Source organism: Syngnathus acus, chromosome 16, assembly GCF_901709675.1.
Source record: "Syngnathus acus chromosome 16, fSynAcu1.2, whole genome shotgun sequence".
Classification (NCBI taxonomy): Eukaryota; Metazoa; Chordata; class Actinopteri; order Syngnathiformes; family Syngnathidae; genus Syngnathus; species Syngnathus acus.
This window is the reverse complement of record NC_051101.1, coordinates 7,725,522-7,740,772: the sequence shown is the minus strand read 5'-3', so window position 1 is coordinate 7,740,772 and position 15,251 is coordinate 7,725,522. Positions and strand designations below refer to the sequence as shown.

Here is a 15,251-nt window from a genome sequence, read left to right as displayed (position 1 = left end):
GGAGCTGTGTCAGGGAGTTTTCAGCATCTGCACTGGCCCCCAGAATGTTGTCCAGGGAGACAAACAAGAATGTTACATCACGCAGCACAGAGTCCATAAGGCGCTGAAATGCCTGGGCTGCCTGCTTGAGGCTGAAATGCATTTGGAACTCAATAAATCCAAAGGGTATGATGACTGCTGTGTTCGGCACATCCCAACACGGGTTTACTGGTATCTGATGATCACCGCAAACCAGGTCTACCTTGGAAATACATTGCCAGGTGGGCGGAGATGCCCTATACATACAAGACAGTATATCGGTCAGGGATCATGGTGTCATTCAGGAGGCGGAAAAAACATTGGGGCGCCAACCGGCGAGACGAATACCTACCAGTGTTTACTGTAGTTGGAGAAAGTATTATCCAATTAGTGTTTAATTGGCCAAACTACACCGAATTATTATTATTTTGAAAAGTCCATATTTTGTCTCATGTAATTGGATTAAATGATTGGGCACTAGTAATCATCTGATACTGGTCTAAAACAGTTTCAAGTGAAAGCATGTGAACCATTCATAGTTTCTTGGGTTACTGCATAAATTGATCTTTTAATGTGACCTTCATCTAAGTCAGTTTACACAGCCTGCTTAAATATCACACAAACAACTGTTTTCATAGGTCACACTTTTACAGAGCAGGCTCCTCCCACCATCGTTCTCCAAGGAGACTGGGGAACACAAACCATATAAGCAGGGCACAGAGGGAGACAGAACGTAACTGAATATTCACATTGAAAATGTGAACCTCGGGGCTAAAAAAAAGCGAATCTGAGTAATGAGTCAGCCTATCTGAGATCCAGTCTGAACTGAATAATCTTATTCTTCATTATCGACTCCAAATAAGGGACTAAAGCACTACAATGACTGCAAAAAATCTAAACAGCAAACAATAAAGACAGCGGAAAAATATAACAACAGTAAATTATTACTTCTCAGTGATTACTTCTAACTTCTGTATCATGTATTTATCTAAAAATAACAATAATCGACTTATTTTCATTTTCAAATTTGTTTTATGGTCAAACATAACTTTAAATCATTTAAAAATCATTAAATTTTAAGACTCCTTGCTCTGTGTTGACAAGAAAAGGCACTCTGTGCACAGGATGCAAAGCCACAATTTATTCATGAGCAGATGCTATACTTAACAGAACCCTTGACTTGATAGATGAGATGAACCCAGTTCTACAACACAGTTTCTCAAATGAATGTGTAGTAAAAGTTCTTTAAATTGTTCATTAAGATCTGTGCAGCTTGCTATCTTGCAAAATATGGCCACACATCACAAACATTAACTCCATCAGGGAACGATAAGATATTTGTTGTGTGTAACTGGATAATCCTAATGCTTGATTAGTTAAATTTAGGGAAATTAGCAAATAAAGTTTCATGGTCTGTGACCTACTGTTACTTATTTTCTTAATCAGTTTTTTCATTTAACAACTCTGAGTGATATATCAGTTTATGTTCAATATGTTTTTAGGGGGACAGTTCATGTGTGGCTGCAAGATGTTGCTATTTTTCAAATATTGCTCCTTAATTGTGCTTTCTTCAACTATGTAGTGCAGAGTGGCACACAAAAAAAATAAAACTTAAGTTATCTTTATCTTTTCTGAGAGAAAAGTGCTCACAGCAGGGATCTGGCCAGTACTTTTGGTTTGTAGTGACGTGAGGGAGGACATTTTGGATTTTAGGTCAGAAGGGGTACTAAGAGCTTTTTGCCAGTCATTTCTCAACAGAAGGCTACAATCATAAAACACCAACGTTGTCTCCCATATTGTGATAAGGTCTCTTCTATCCAACTAATAATCCCCGAGCACTGACGGTTGTGGATTGATCAAAGGAAAGAGGATTTTCATTTACAATATATTACATGTAGTAAGTGAAAATCACAATATTTTTATTCCAATCAGAGTCACAAACCCCGGGAGGACAAAGAAACTTCTCGCAGGCTGAGCTTGACTGTCAGTGACAAATGCTTTGCATTAATTTCCTTGTTTATTTGTCCCTTGAAGATGTCGAATAACCCTATTAAATCAGGTAGTCAGTTGCCCATTAATCTCAATGGAACAGGCTAGTCACTCAAAACTAATGGGGTTTAGAATTTGCATGAAGCAAGTTTCTTCCAAAAAGCTTTCACCAAAAGGATTGCATTTCAGACAGAGGGCTTATCATCACACTTGTTCAGACATGGATTAACGGCAGTCGTTCCAAAGAACTGCTTTACTGGGCCAGAAAGTCACAAATTTCCCTACTCTGCCTTTCACTCCATTCAGTGGCAATCATCTAATTGTGGCAGTGCCAAACAATCAATATGTTACACAATTATTGACTGCTAAAGAGATGGTTATATCACTTAAAGCAGTGGTGTTAAACTCTGCCCCGCGGGCCATATTTGGACCGCAGTGTAATTATATTTGGCCCGCAAATACAAATTCTGCATCGACTGTTGTCAATACTAAATTTGCAAATTGTCTTCACTTTTAAAAAATATAGATGCTAGCAATTTGTATTACCATTTGTCTTTTTAAAAATTTAAACAGTTTTTACTAGTCTCTGATTTAAAAACTACTAGTTATTCATCAGTTTGTTGTGTATCCTATGCTGTATATGATATGAGACGTTTATATATTTATTTGGGTTGACAGTCATACGTAATGGCCCTCTGATGGAAACTATGAGAAAGATGAGTTTGAAGTGACCCAGGTCGGATTATAAAACATCAGAATTGAACTCTTCAAAAACAGATACAACTCTCATTCGAGAAAAAAAAAATCTGGGTTGTGTTTGCATGGTCACATGTACAATTTCCTTCAATATATTGATTCCTAGGGTCAAAAAACATGCATGCCAGATCTGAAAGTGCTGACACTCACCAACTAACTAGTAAGCGGAGTAGCTTTTCTAGACCACACCAAGACTCGACAGGTACAGACTTCCAAAACGAACAGTCCAGATATGTGAATTCCTCCTGCCATTTCCAATCTCGGTCACGAAAAGGAAATCCAGATTAGTAGTATAGTGATTGACGACTCCGTCGTCATGTTTGAAGTTTGTGATGCTTTTAGGGAGCGTGTTATCACATGGATGACTGAAGGTCCTTGACGAGCCAGCGAACCCAGCTGACAGAGCGGTAGCAATTCCTCCATGTCACAGCGATCAGTAAAGCAATTGAGGATTTGAGAGTTAAAGTTCCACTGCACGTTTCTCCTGCCAGCATTTTGAAGTTTATTTAAGTTCAGCTGTATTATTCTGATCATAAACCTGTCAAGTTCATACTAATCAATTACTCTGGGCATAGAGAGCAGAAAGTAGTCTATCATCTTCATGTGAGAGTAAATGTAGATTAGTATGTACGTGAACCTGCTAATTCCATTGCAGCTCCGTCCATTTGATGGAAAGAGAATAAAATGTTTAGAATAATTAAAAAATAATAAAGCGGTCAATTTTTGATTTGTTTGCTGTGTCATAGCTATAATTTCAATAGTTAAGAGTTTTTATTTCAAATGCGTCTCAGTCTTTATCCTCATATTCTGGCTTCTAATGTTTGCAAAGTAAATTCCAACTGTTAAACAAAAGATTAAAGTAAATGTTAATCCCTGCTCCCTGTCTCCCCAGGCATGTATCGGAGGAAAGAATGCATGTTGTTTTGAAATTCTTTTTCTGCATTTTTCCCCATGCCTGTTTTCTTCGACAAAGGCAACAACAGCATGAGCATTAGACCAGAGCTGAGGCTGGAGTCTTTAAATCCTGATGCGCTTCAAAGCACGGAGAGAGCAATTCATCTTCTTATCTTTGACTCAAAACAGGCTTTTTGTGTGGAGGAGAGAGGGAGAGGGAAGAGGCAAGAGGGGGGAAAAATGCTGTCGAGTAATTTTCCGTTTAAATGTTCCACTCCACAACAATTTGCATAAGCAGCCCTGCGCCTGTGATAAGAAGATTGGTAATTTTCAAAGGCTCTGTAGGGATTGAGAATTAAAAGCCTTTCTGCGCTATCTTCCCTCTTGCAGCTGGCCACCAAAGATTCCCTCTTCTCTCATGCATTTCCGCCTAAACTACGCCTTATAAACTTTCTCTACCATCCTCTCCTTTGCTCACCCTGACAGTGCAAACTTTATGCCTCTGTATATTCTCAGTCCTATCCTATCGTGGTGCCGCAGACTTCATACAATTTTGATATTTTTGCTTGCCTATCTCTTAGCAACAGCAATGTGAATCGACACAAATCAGGAATTTATATTTTCTAAGATGATCACTACAATGTTAGTGCAAAGACAAGAAAAGCCTGTCTGACTGACTGCATTGGAGCTTAATGTTATAATTTGAGACTTGCTTCTGGAGTTGTGCAATCGTGGTAGTGCTTTGCTAAGGCAGCAATAAAATAGCAAAATAGAAAGACATCGCTCAAATACAAATATCAGAGAACTGGAAATATTTTTTTCCGAGAATCTTTGATCAATTTATCTATAAATTATATAATATAAATAAAATTTTTAAAAATTCCTTTCGTTAAAAACATGATCTAATATGTCATTTTGGTTTTTTTAAAAAAGGCTAAATTGAAATGGTTAAGAAAACCAAAACATGGCCCCTTTTAAGAATCCAAAGAAGTACTGTACGTCGGGAGGGGGTAGAACAGTCTTTTTTTTTTTTTTTTTTTTTTTTAAATCTAAACACACAGAACCACAAGGAAATCTTTCCACTGAATGTTTGTCAGTGACGATTTTCACTGTTCATTTTTCATATAGCAGTGAACTTGAAACACATTTCTGTGCAATTTAGGCTCCTGCTGCCTTCAAATCATCATTATATGAACTTGTCCAAAAATGAAAATGGAAGTCAAAAATTGCAGTCACAGCAGTGCACTCGGCGTGACCCAGTAACAGGATGTGCTGTGGAGGTATTCTCCGTTTTGCTCATTCATATAAGTAAGGTGGTCCTCACCTCACCGTGTTGGCAAGGAAACCACTTGAGACTCCGACTCAGAGAAAGCATGGTAATAAATTCCCTGAGGCTGTTGTTTTTGCCCATACACCCTTTCTTGCTATTTTGTTTCATTTATCTATTTTATTTATCTATTTGATGAATAGCTCTACTATCTGAAAGACTGTTTGCTTCTGAAAGCCATTCACACAAACGAAATGTATTTAAAAATAATGAGTTTGGCAAGGCATCAAAATCCCAGCTCCATTCAGCAGGCGGACCACTGAGCACGGCTTAAACACTCACGCACTTACAAGTCCCCTCTTTCGCCAGGGAATTTTAGACAAGTTATTAGCATAATAGGCTATAAAGCACGATAACTTCAAAAATGTACCCTATTTGCATGAACTCCCCTGTTTGTGAATGTATAACAATGCGGAATCCTCGTTTCACTGGTGCATGTAAGTGAGTGATTGCCAAATTTCAGAAGCTCAGCTTTACTTTATTTGCTAAACACACAGTCACTGCGCAGTTTAACTGAAGTTTTATTAACTCAAAGCATCAGCTCAAAGTATCTCTCAATGCATGCATTTTTTTCTGCTTATTCTACTTTGAGTTACCAAGCCTGCAGCTTTAGCAGGGAAGCCCAGACTTCCTCTCCCCAGCCACTTCGTCCAACTCTCCTCAGGCATTCCTTGGCCAGCTGGGAGACATAGTCTTGAGTCGACCTGTATATGTACCGTATTTTCCGCACTTTAAGGCGCACCTAAAAAGCTCAAATTTTCTCAAAAGCCGACAGTGCGCCTCATAATCCGGTGCACCTTATATATGGACCAATATGGATTCGTGGATGAGGACTAATTTATTAAAGTAAACTTGACGTGTTTATTTTGTGTGTTGTGTGATATTAACTTTTGAGCAACGTTGAGTCATTGATATATTGTTATTGTTTTCACTATTTCGAGTGTTACTATATTGTGATTGCATTGAGCAATGTTGAGTTATTTATTCTATGCACCTTATAATCTGGTGTGCCTTATATATGAACAAAGTTTTAAAATGGGCCATTCATTGAAGGTGCGCCTTATAATCCGGTGCGCCTTATAGTGCAGAAAATACGGTACTCTGGGGTAGAAATCTGTACAATGCATTGGCATAAAACATGTGAGGTTGGAGGCATCCTAACCAAATGTCCCAGCCATTTTATCTGGCACCTCTCGATGGGAAGGGGCACCAGCTCTATTCTGAGCCCCTCCTGGATAATGGAGAATCTCATCCTTTGTCTAAGGAAAAGCCGATGCAAGACTCCTAGCGGAGGAAATTCCTTTTGGCAGCTTGCTTCCGAGATCTCTTCTCATGGCCTACAACTCATGCACATAGGTGAGAGTGGGAACATGGACCTATACAGAGTCTACATCACGGATGGCTCTCCCTCTCCATTCTTGTGTTCTCGGCTGGGGCAGGGAGATATCCCCAACCACTGAGTGTCATAATTGGAGGTGCTGTTTTCATCCCAACCGTTTCACACTCACCTGTGAACAAGCAACAAAAGATCTAGAAGGTGTTATGGTCAGCTCTCCCTTCTCTTTCAGTGGGCAGGGAAGACTAATCCAATGGATGTTCGGGCTTTATCTGCTTTTAAAAGGAACTGTTCAAAAACATTTTAACCCCAAGCGCCAAAGTAACACATATGAAACATTTGAAAGGTTGGGATATTGTTGCAGAATAACACCGTGGGTTGTGTTTTCTCATATCTCAGCAACAGATTGCTTATCTTGAATCTTCATGTGACTAATATGGAAACTATTCAATCACCCACTCATTCCCTTTGCCATGCAGTTTAGTCACTTGTTTTAGATAGCCACTGAAATCGTTCCTTGAAAGACTACAGATCCCATTGTGCCAATTTCTCTAGAGCTCTTCGAAGACTATAGATCCCATTGTGCCAATTTTTCTAGAGCTCTTCTAAAATCCTGTTGCACCTAAATGGTGCTATCCAGCGTCTTCAAAAAAGGTACGATCTACTTTGTAGAAAAGAAAGCCGTCCTTATTTGAAACAGAATTCAGGATTCAAAGCATCCTAATCACTTTCCTCATCTTTTACAGCACAAGACAAAACGCAACAGTCCCACTTGGTCTGTCTTGGCGACAATACCATCAACATAACCAAGGTTTGTGTTTTTTTGTAGGATTTTGCATTATTGTTTTATATACGCTGATTATCAACTTGTCATTTGTCAAATGATGCCAGCACCAGCGCCTGTTTGAAGGCAAGACATATAAATACCGTTTTTGGTCCACAGTGCAGGTTTGTTGAGGTGGGCCAGAACATGGGTACCTTGAGGCCATTCTGTGCCTGTCTGGGACTTAAAGGGCCTTGACAAGGCCGATCAGGAAGACAGCCAGACGTCAAACAAATGGCCCTTGCCAAGGCCATTCTGGGGCATGCTAGGTCAAATTGAGATCCAGAGGTTCCTCAGGGGGACAGCCTGGTTGTCAAGCCCAAAGCTTGCCAAGACCTATTGGCCTAATAGTGTTAACAAACAAAAAGACTCAGCTTTAGGTCAGAAGCAAGGTGCTAATACGCCTCTTGAAAACCACCCTTTTTTATGTGAATCTAAGTATATATTAGTATATGTATTTGTGTATATATATATGACATTTGGGAAGAATGAGCTGTTGAGACTAATATGAACATTTACGTTGCGCCCGCAGATATTTTCAAAGGTTATCCTATCTCATGATAGATAACTTGCACCAAACAGATTGTGGTCCTTCCCCATAAGGCAGAAAGCTATGCAGCATCTAGACAAGAAGTACCAGACTTTGCAAAGACTTCTTTCTGGATGCTGTTGAATTAATAAACTGAACACCGCTTTGCATGCTACTTGTGCTGTTGCTGATATTATTCAAGTCAAGCCAATTCTTCCTTTCCTTATCTTACTCTTGGTACTCCCCCGATTGTATCATTTTCACTTTGTAACCTTTGTGTGCCCGTTTTCTATTTGACATTTCTTCCTTGCATTGTTGCGGCATGCAACACAAAATGTGCTCAGCAGAGTCTTTTCCAATATAACCAAATACAGTATCTTGAATGTTTATTTCCCTCCTCCCTTCTGCCGCACAAGAAGGGCGGGGAGAGTGTTAGTGTGGGTTTCCCTCAACTTTGGAGGTGGAGAATGAAAATGTTTGTCTCCCTAAAGTGCTCACACTAAAGGGGTTATCCCAATTCTCGCCTGAAGTCGGTTGGGAAGGGACGCTAAAGGGATAGAAATTAACATCTCAAATTAAGAGTTGAACTGGTCGACACTTCAAATATTTTCTTAAAAATGAGATGGGTTGCTTGGTATGCGAGTCTATTCTTAGACATAAAAGCACATGTGCTGTACGGGCCCCATCTGACAAAGCACCTGCTAACACTAGCTGATGAGCAACCTCAAATCCTTGACAGCCAATCTGTCTGTGAATTTTCGCACCAGCCATCTGACCGAATCATTGGGGTGCGCAAGAATGCCAGAACGAAGCATGCCAACAGCTGGCACTCAATGGACCGAATGTGGGCGTGGGATTGTTGGTCAAATGAACTTATGTGTACGAGGATGTGGATGTATAGTACGTATATGTATAAGTATATGTATACGTATACTATGTGTGTGTTCCTTGTGGAGAAGAGTTGCTGAATTTAATCTACTCCATTTTTGTTGAAAAATCCTTGTATATGTATACATATACGTATGTGTTCCTTGTTGAGAAGAGTTGTGGAATTTGATCTACTCCATTTTAGTTGAAAAATACCAGTGTTGAACTACTGAACCTATTATACAATTCCAGGTTAGCACAGATTTAACAAAGCAGGTTATTTTTCTGTCAGATGGCATCCTTTGAGCTTAGTACTTAGTAGAAATTGTTGCGCCACCTGACCTTTCCACGGAAAATCCTTAATGTGCTGTCGTTCAGATAGTCCATTCACAAAAAATGGTGATGCTTTTAAATTTGGACTCTGTCGTCCCTAACAATTAATATCCTTGGGGCTTTTCAACAAGCTGTCTGTGTATCATTGACAATTCCTGTATATACACATGTTGACTCAAACACAAAAATGAACAGTTCAGGGTGCTACCGTATTTTCACGTTCAAAAGGTGCACTGTAATAAAAGGCGCAGTCTCAGTTGTGTGCCATGACTGTGTTTAACACACACATAGGGTGCAAATAGGTGACTAGTTTTTAGGGGCCAATGGGTGTTACAAGCAGTGCCCCTCTGAGGTCTTAGCATGACCCTGGTAAGGAATAAAGGCGTTCTCAATACAGCTTTTTAAAAGTACACAAAATCCTAATGCTTTCCATTAATTGTTGATATAAGACAGACACACACACACATTTACCTGAATTTCTAACCACCGAAATATGTATAAAATACTGTACTAAACAGAAATATATAACATACTTATAATTCAGACTAACATTAAAATGTATCCAAAATCATCTGAACAAAAATGAATGAGCACACAGAAGTATTCCAGTTGACAAAATATAGCCACCGTTTTCGCTGCATTACAAACCACTGGGACCCGGGCTGTCACATTTATTCAATCACTTTTCTGTCTGCACAAATTCAACATGGTAGGAGGCACACAGACAGTCAGTCATCCACTGTATATCTAATAATACCTCATTATAAATTGCTGGAATAAAGAACACTGCTTGCTCTGCCAGAGTTTAATACTCACAGAAACACTTATCATTTGTTGATTTTTACTGATTTCGTAATCAGAAACGCTGACCAGAAAATATTGAAAAATATATTTTATACTTTGAATGCATGAGCTATATTATAATTAATGCTCTTTGACTCCAGAAGATGGGGCTGCTGGTTGAGTTTTCCAATACGAGGTCGCTCCACCCACCCTTGCAATTCTTTCAACAGGAAATTTTTCTTTTTTGGCTTCAAAGTAAAAGCTTTCCCTGGGGAATAATTAGATATTTTTTATTTTGAAAGAGTCAACTGGAAGTCATTTTGGTGTAATTCAATTGTTTTGACGGCACCGGGGACGGGATTTCCAAACAAGGAATGCGGCTGTTGCTGCAAGCAGTCAGAGAGCTGCAAAGGGTTCCGCGCTGGGTCTGGGGATGCGCGCAAGTCCGCCTCTCATTTACTGCTCCGCCAAACCCACACAATCACTTGGAATACTGTAAAAACTGTTCACAGGCTCGATTTGGACATGAAATGTGGAAAAACTCACAGGAAATACAACTTGCTGGTTATTTCTCTGTAAATTAAAGAAGATGGATCTTTGATTGAGGAGCAGAAAAGGAAAACAACAAACATTCGTTATTTTTCTTACCTTTTTACGCACTGAGAAAACAAACGGAATCAACGGACATTCTTGACATGTTGGGATTTTTACAAATCTCAATATCAACAATTTATACATTAGTGAATTTTGTTGACCGATCGAAGGACTTAATGGCACTTTTTGTTCCCGTGATTTTAGGATTGCTTGGTGTCCAGTGACAGAATGCATCAAAGGGAGAAGTGACTTATTCAAGGTAATTTTAATTACTAATTGATTTTTAATTAAATGTTTACCTTTTTATTTTCGCGTTGACAAGTTTACAGACTGTGTGGTTTTGTTTGAGTCGGTGATTTTTTGTGAGGGGGGGGGGGGTGTCAGTGGCTATGGCCAATATTGACTATAATGACAGAATGATTGGCACTGTTGGCGAGTTGTGAAATAAGATCGCGTGCAGTTAGAGTTTGGGCTTTTGAAAACCCCGCACATTGAAATATAATGTGCCGTGAGTGCCGCTTTGGGCATTCGCCGTCTGCGGTCCAAGATAAAGACGCCCGTTTCTCTCTAGCGATTGCGCCTTAATTGCTAATTAATTCACAATGTTGCAATATAATGGCTATTTTCCATTTACTTCACTTGACGTTATCTGGCAAAGATAACGTTTTGTGAAGAACTTTCAAGGGGCATATCTCATGCGTTTATCATTTCTAAAAATATGTTTTAATAACAATTGACCAGATTTGTTTAAAATAAGTAAATACAAACCTACTTTAGTTTTACTTAGTTTTAAGCACATGATTTTTTTTTAAATTGGATTATACACCAAGTGGTTCACCCAAAAGTGACCTGTTCTATATGAGCACTAAAAAAATGACCTCCATTTGCCTTGTCTTGAAACTCAATTACATGCATGTATATTTTATCCATGTTTAGGTGACAGAACACAAGTGAGCCATGTTGAAATTGTGCCCACTCGTTAAATTGCTTTTCATAATATTTCTACAACTGCAAACCTAAATAATTCTTTAAAAGAAAATGTCTACTTTTAAAACTTCTGTTTTGGGGCAACATTACTTAGTAGTAAAATTGTATGAATATGTTCCTCTTGTCAGATGTTTTTCAGTTTCCACATTATCTTTATAAAACAGAAAAAAAATGTAAGATCAGACTTAGGACAATTAAGTTCCATTATGCTTTATAATGCAATGTGCCGATCAAATAATGTGAATCATGACAATGCTTTTTTGCCGGCTTAATTGTGGGGCATATGTTTGGACAAACCGCACAAAAGTAAACACATTATCCCACCACGCTTAACGTGCGCCAATATAATAAAAAGAACGGTGTGAAGAAGAAAATCAAAACATTCCAAACCGCACTGTCTGATATGGTAACAGCATTGATCAATATGGATGTGTGTACATTTTTGATTCAGGATAAAGTCCATACATGTGACAATGTTTTAATGTTTTTAATTTTAACACTAACCGTTTTAAACATTGATGATTTATATCTATTTTTTATGTCTATTATTTAGCCGAGCTGAAGCTATCCAATTAAGATGACTGTAATTTTGCATCCAGCATTAAGGTACATTTTGACATGTTTAACGTATTAGCACTGAATACAGGAACTAAAATCCATATGGGAACGGTTTTCCCCCTTTCTGAAGGAGACGAATATTGAATGCTAAGTCATACGTATGGCCACAAAGAGCAATAAAAATACATCACAAAAAAAGACACAGCAATTCTGTGACTGGCACAGTTGGCTTGTCATCACAGGAATTACACAAGCCAGCAGCACGACACGAGCCTTTGCAAAACCATTCATGCGTGTTATTTTTTTAACCTAGATGTCCGTTTTATTTCTCTCCACTGTGTGTCCCCCTGTTGCCGTTCAAATACAAGTATAGGCAACTCCCCTACCTAGTATTCATCTCATTCTCTGATCACACCCCTCAAAACAAGGGTGCAGTGTCAAAGGCTGTGTGCTATCAGGAAACCTCCTATCTGAATTTGTGACATCAGAGTGCAGGAGAGGAGACAGTGAGGCGGAGTACAACTGGAGTCACTGAAGAGGAGAGATGAATAGATAGGTGATGAGGAGACAGTGAGCAGGGGGACATCGGATGGATTGAAGGCATTGTCAAAAGGGAATGTAAATACAACAGACAGACCACACTATTGTGCTCCCTCTAAGAAGGAAATGACTGTGTATGACATCCCACTGAGCTTTGAAATACATACTCACATTCAGTCAGCAATACTGATGCCAACACCTCGGTAACCCAAAACCCTTTTAAGGAAAAGCTGATCCACAAATTGAATGTTCCTCATGGTTTCTCGACCTTACAGTTGCGATAAATATCTTTCCTTTGAGATGCTGCAACATTCACCTGATTCACCTTCAAAGCCACAGGCTCCCAGATTGTGTGACTACATGAAAAGCTTGAAAGTGTTTCCAAAGGACTCCTGGCCCATATGAAAAAACAACACGGTTTACAGTGAATTTACAAGACTGACATTTGTGTTGTATTTTTGCCATTTGCGGAGTTAGCATTTTGTAAAGACTGAAATCTGAAGCGATTCTTTGGTGGTTCTATCCAATAATGGTCAAAGATACCTTATTAATACATATTATGGATAGAGCGTTTGGAATGTAATGACAACAGAAAAACACATGAATGCAAGGCAGTTTCATTTCGATAAAATACATGTGTAGTTATTTCAGTTTTACTTCCATGTTTGTTCATTGCATCAGGAAAAACAAAGTGGCATTGTAGCATTATATAGGTCCATTCTGAAAAAATCCATTCTCCCTAAAAAAAACAGGCTGGCTGATTTTAAAAGCATTTTATAGTAGGTGGAAAGTGCACAATCATTTGTATTTCGACTGTAGCATGTCACAGGTACTTTGTTAGGGAATCTGGAAATTGTTCTAATTAATTAAACTATATTATAAAACATTTCTCCTTCAATGTCAGTATTGTACTAGATCAAATATAATTTCATATATGTAATATTTATGATTGTCAAAATAAATAAATGTGGGCACATTGTCAGCCAGGCTTTTAGCAAAATTCTCTTAATGTTTCTCTATTGCTAGTGAAAGTATGAGGCAAAAAGAAACTGTTGCCTGCCTTGATGGAAGCACCTAATGGAAACAGTCTTAGCCAGTATAAACATTGAGTCATTATTTTTTAATTCAAGAAAATCAATCCAAGTGTGTTTCCTTTTGTATTCATACACCGAACTAAAGTGCAGCACTTTTGTTTTCGCTGAACTCAAAGATTAAAGACTTTTTCTGTGTACAAAAAATGCCCGTTTCTCTCAAATACGATTGCCAAATCTGTATTGGTAAGCACATCTCTTTTGCCAAGCTAGTCAATCCATCTCATGCGTGGCATTTGTGTCATGTTGCAGGTTAGACAGCATGCTCATTGCATAGGTGCCCCTTAGGCTGTCAAATGTAGCAAATCTGTTGTGGATAATGGTGGGGTGAAGTGGACAGTATCAGGTCTGATCACCATTTGCCTCATTTAGTGCAACACATTTATTGCACAGATGAGCCTTTGGGTGCCCACAATAAAACTCCACTCCAAAATGTGGTGATTGTGTATGTATATGTACTGTGGAATGTCGGTCCACTTGTCTTCAATAGCTGAGCGAAGTTGCTGTGTATTGACAGGAACTGAAACGAGCTGTCGTACGGGCTCATCCACTACATCCCAAACACATTTTCATTTTCCAAGAACTGTGCCCAGGTCCTTGTAACATGGGGCCATGCGTTATCATGCTGCAGCATGTGGTGATGGTGGAGAAACGGCTTAACTGGTCAACTTCTTGCGAAGATGTGTTGCACCGACTCAGCACGAGGCAAATGGTGGTCACATCAGACACTGACTTGTTTTTGGCCTCAAATCCCATTACAGCTGAACTGCATGTTTTGTCGTGGCCTTTCATTTTTGGTGGTCCAAGGCACATCTCTGCGATAAACGTGTTGAACTGCGTGAGAAAAATGGTACCCGTGCCATTTTGTGAATTGCCTGTTTTGTAACTGCGTGCACATCTGCGATCGATACTTGTGCAAGTCCAATGAGAGAAATAAAAGCACATCACGTCCAAAATGCACAGAGCTGAAATATTTCCCATAATTTCATTCTCCTCCTGTGATAGTAGGACATCCCAGGTCTACCAAATGCCAATAGAAACATCTATGCAAATACAGTAAACTGTGTTTTATAGTAGATGAAGAATAATAGATATAAAAGAAATACAACTCTGTAGTTTCATAATACTATACCACCGTTGCCTTTTTATTTATTTATTTTTTACCCTATGCGCTTTTTCGAATCCGAACCTATCCTTGCAGTTTAATCTTGCTCCCGCTTTCATACTCTGCCCAGTATAATCTCTCCCCTCTTATCTCAGTTTGACACTGTTTTACATTTCTCCACTTTCTACTTATCTTCTCACTTCTGTTCAACTCGGTCAACTCGGCCTCAGTTTCACCAGCTGTCTCCATCCTCTCATGTGATTATTTCTCAAATGTCGTCTTCTAAGCTGGAACATTCTAACCCGCCTCTGTTCATCTGTTAATGCCTTTCACTGTCTTCCGCGTCTTTTCTCCTATCCTGCCCTTGCCTGCCATGCTTATGTCAGTGTGAAACCTTTTGCTATGATACTTTGTGCCACTGTCCATTGCTCATACTTCAGCAGCACCACATTTGTGTCTGTTACTTTATGTACTGTATACGTACGTAGATAGAAGATTTTGTTATTTTTTGCCCTCGTAACAAAATGTGCTCATTTGTACCGTTGCTTGTTTTTGCTCTCAACTCAAGGCAAAACAAAAAGAAAATCAAACGGTCTAGAAAATATTTGTAAACTGGGGCCAGGAAGGGCATCCGGCTTGAAAACTGTGCCAAACGAGTGACTTGCTGTGTCGACCCCTTCCAGTTTTCAGACTGGTGGAGTAAGAGAGAAAACGTTTCGAG

At 39.1% G+C, this 15,251-nt stretch overlaps 1 protein-coding gene across 6 annotated transcripts in view; it reads left to right on the top strand.

The window, feature by feature from the left end:
• The first annotated feature begins 10,043 nt into the window (after nt 1–10,043).
• The window catches only part of adgrb1a (adhesion G protein-coupled receptor B1a), a 79,473-nt gene continuing 74,265 nt past the window's right edge, over nt 10,044–15,251 (top strand). For all 6 annotated transcript variants that reach the window (XM_037273585.1, XM_037273582.1, XM_037273583.1 and 3 more), the window contains exon 1: nt 10,044–10,508. The gene's annotated coding sequence lies outside the window, so the exon portion shown is untranslated. The remainder of the gene's footprint in view (nt 10,509–15,251) is intronic.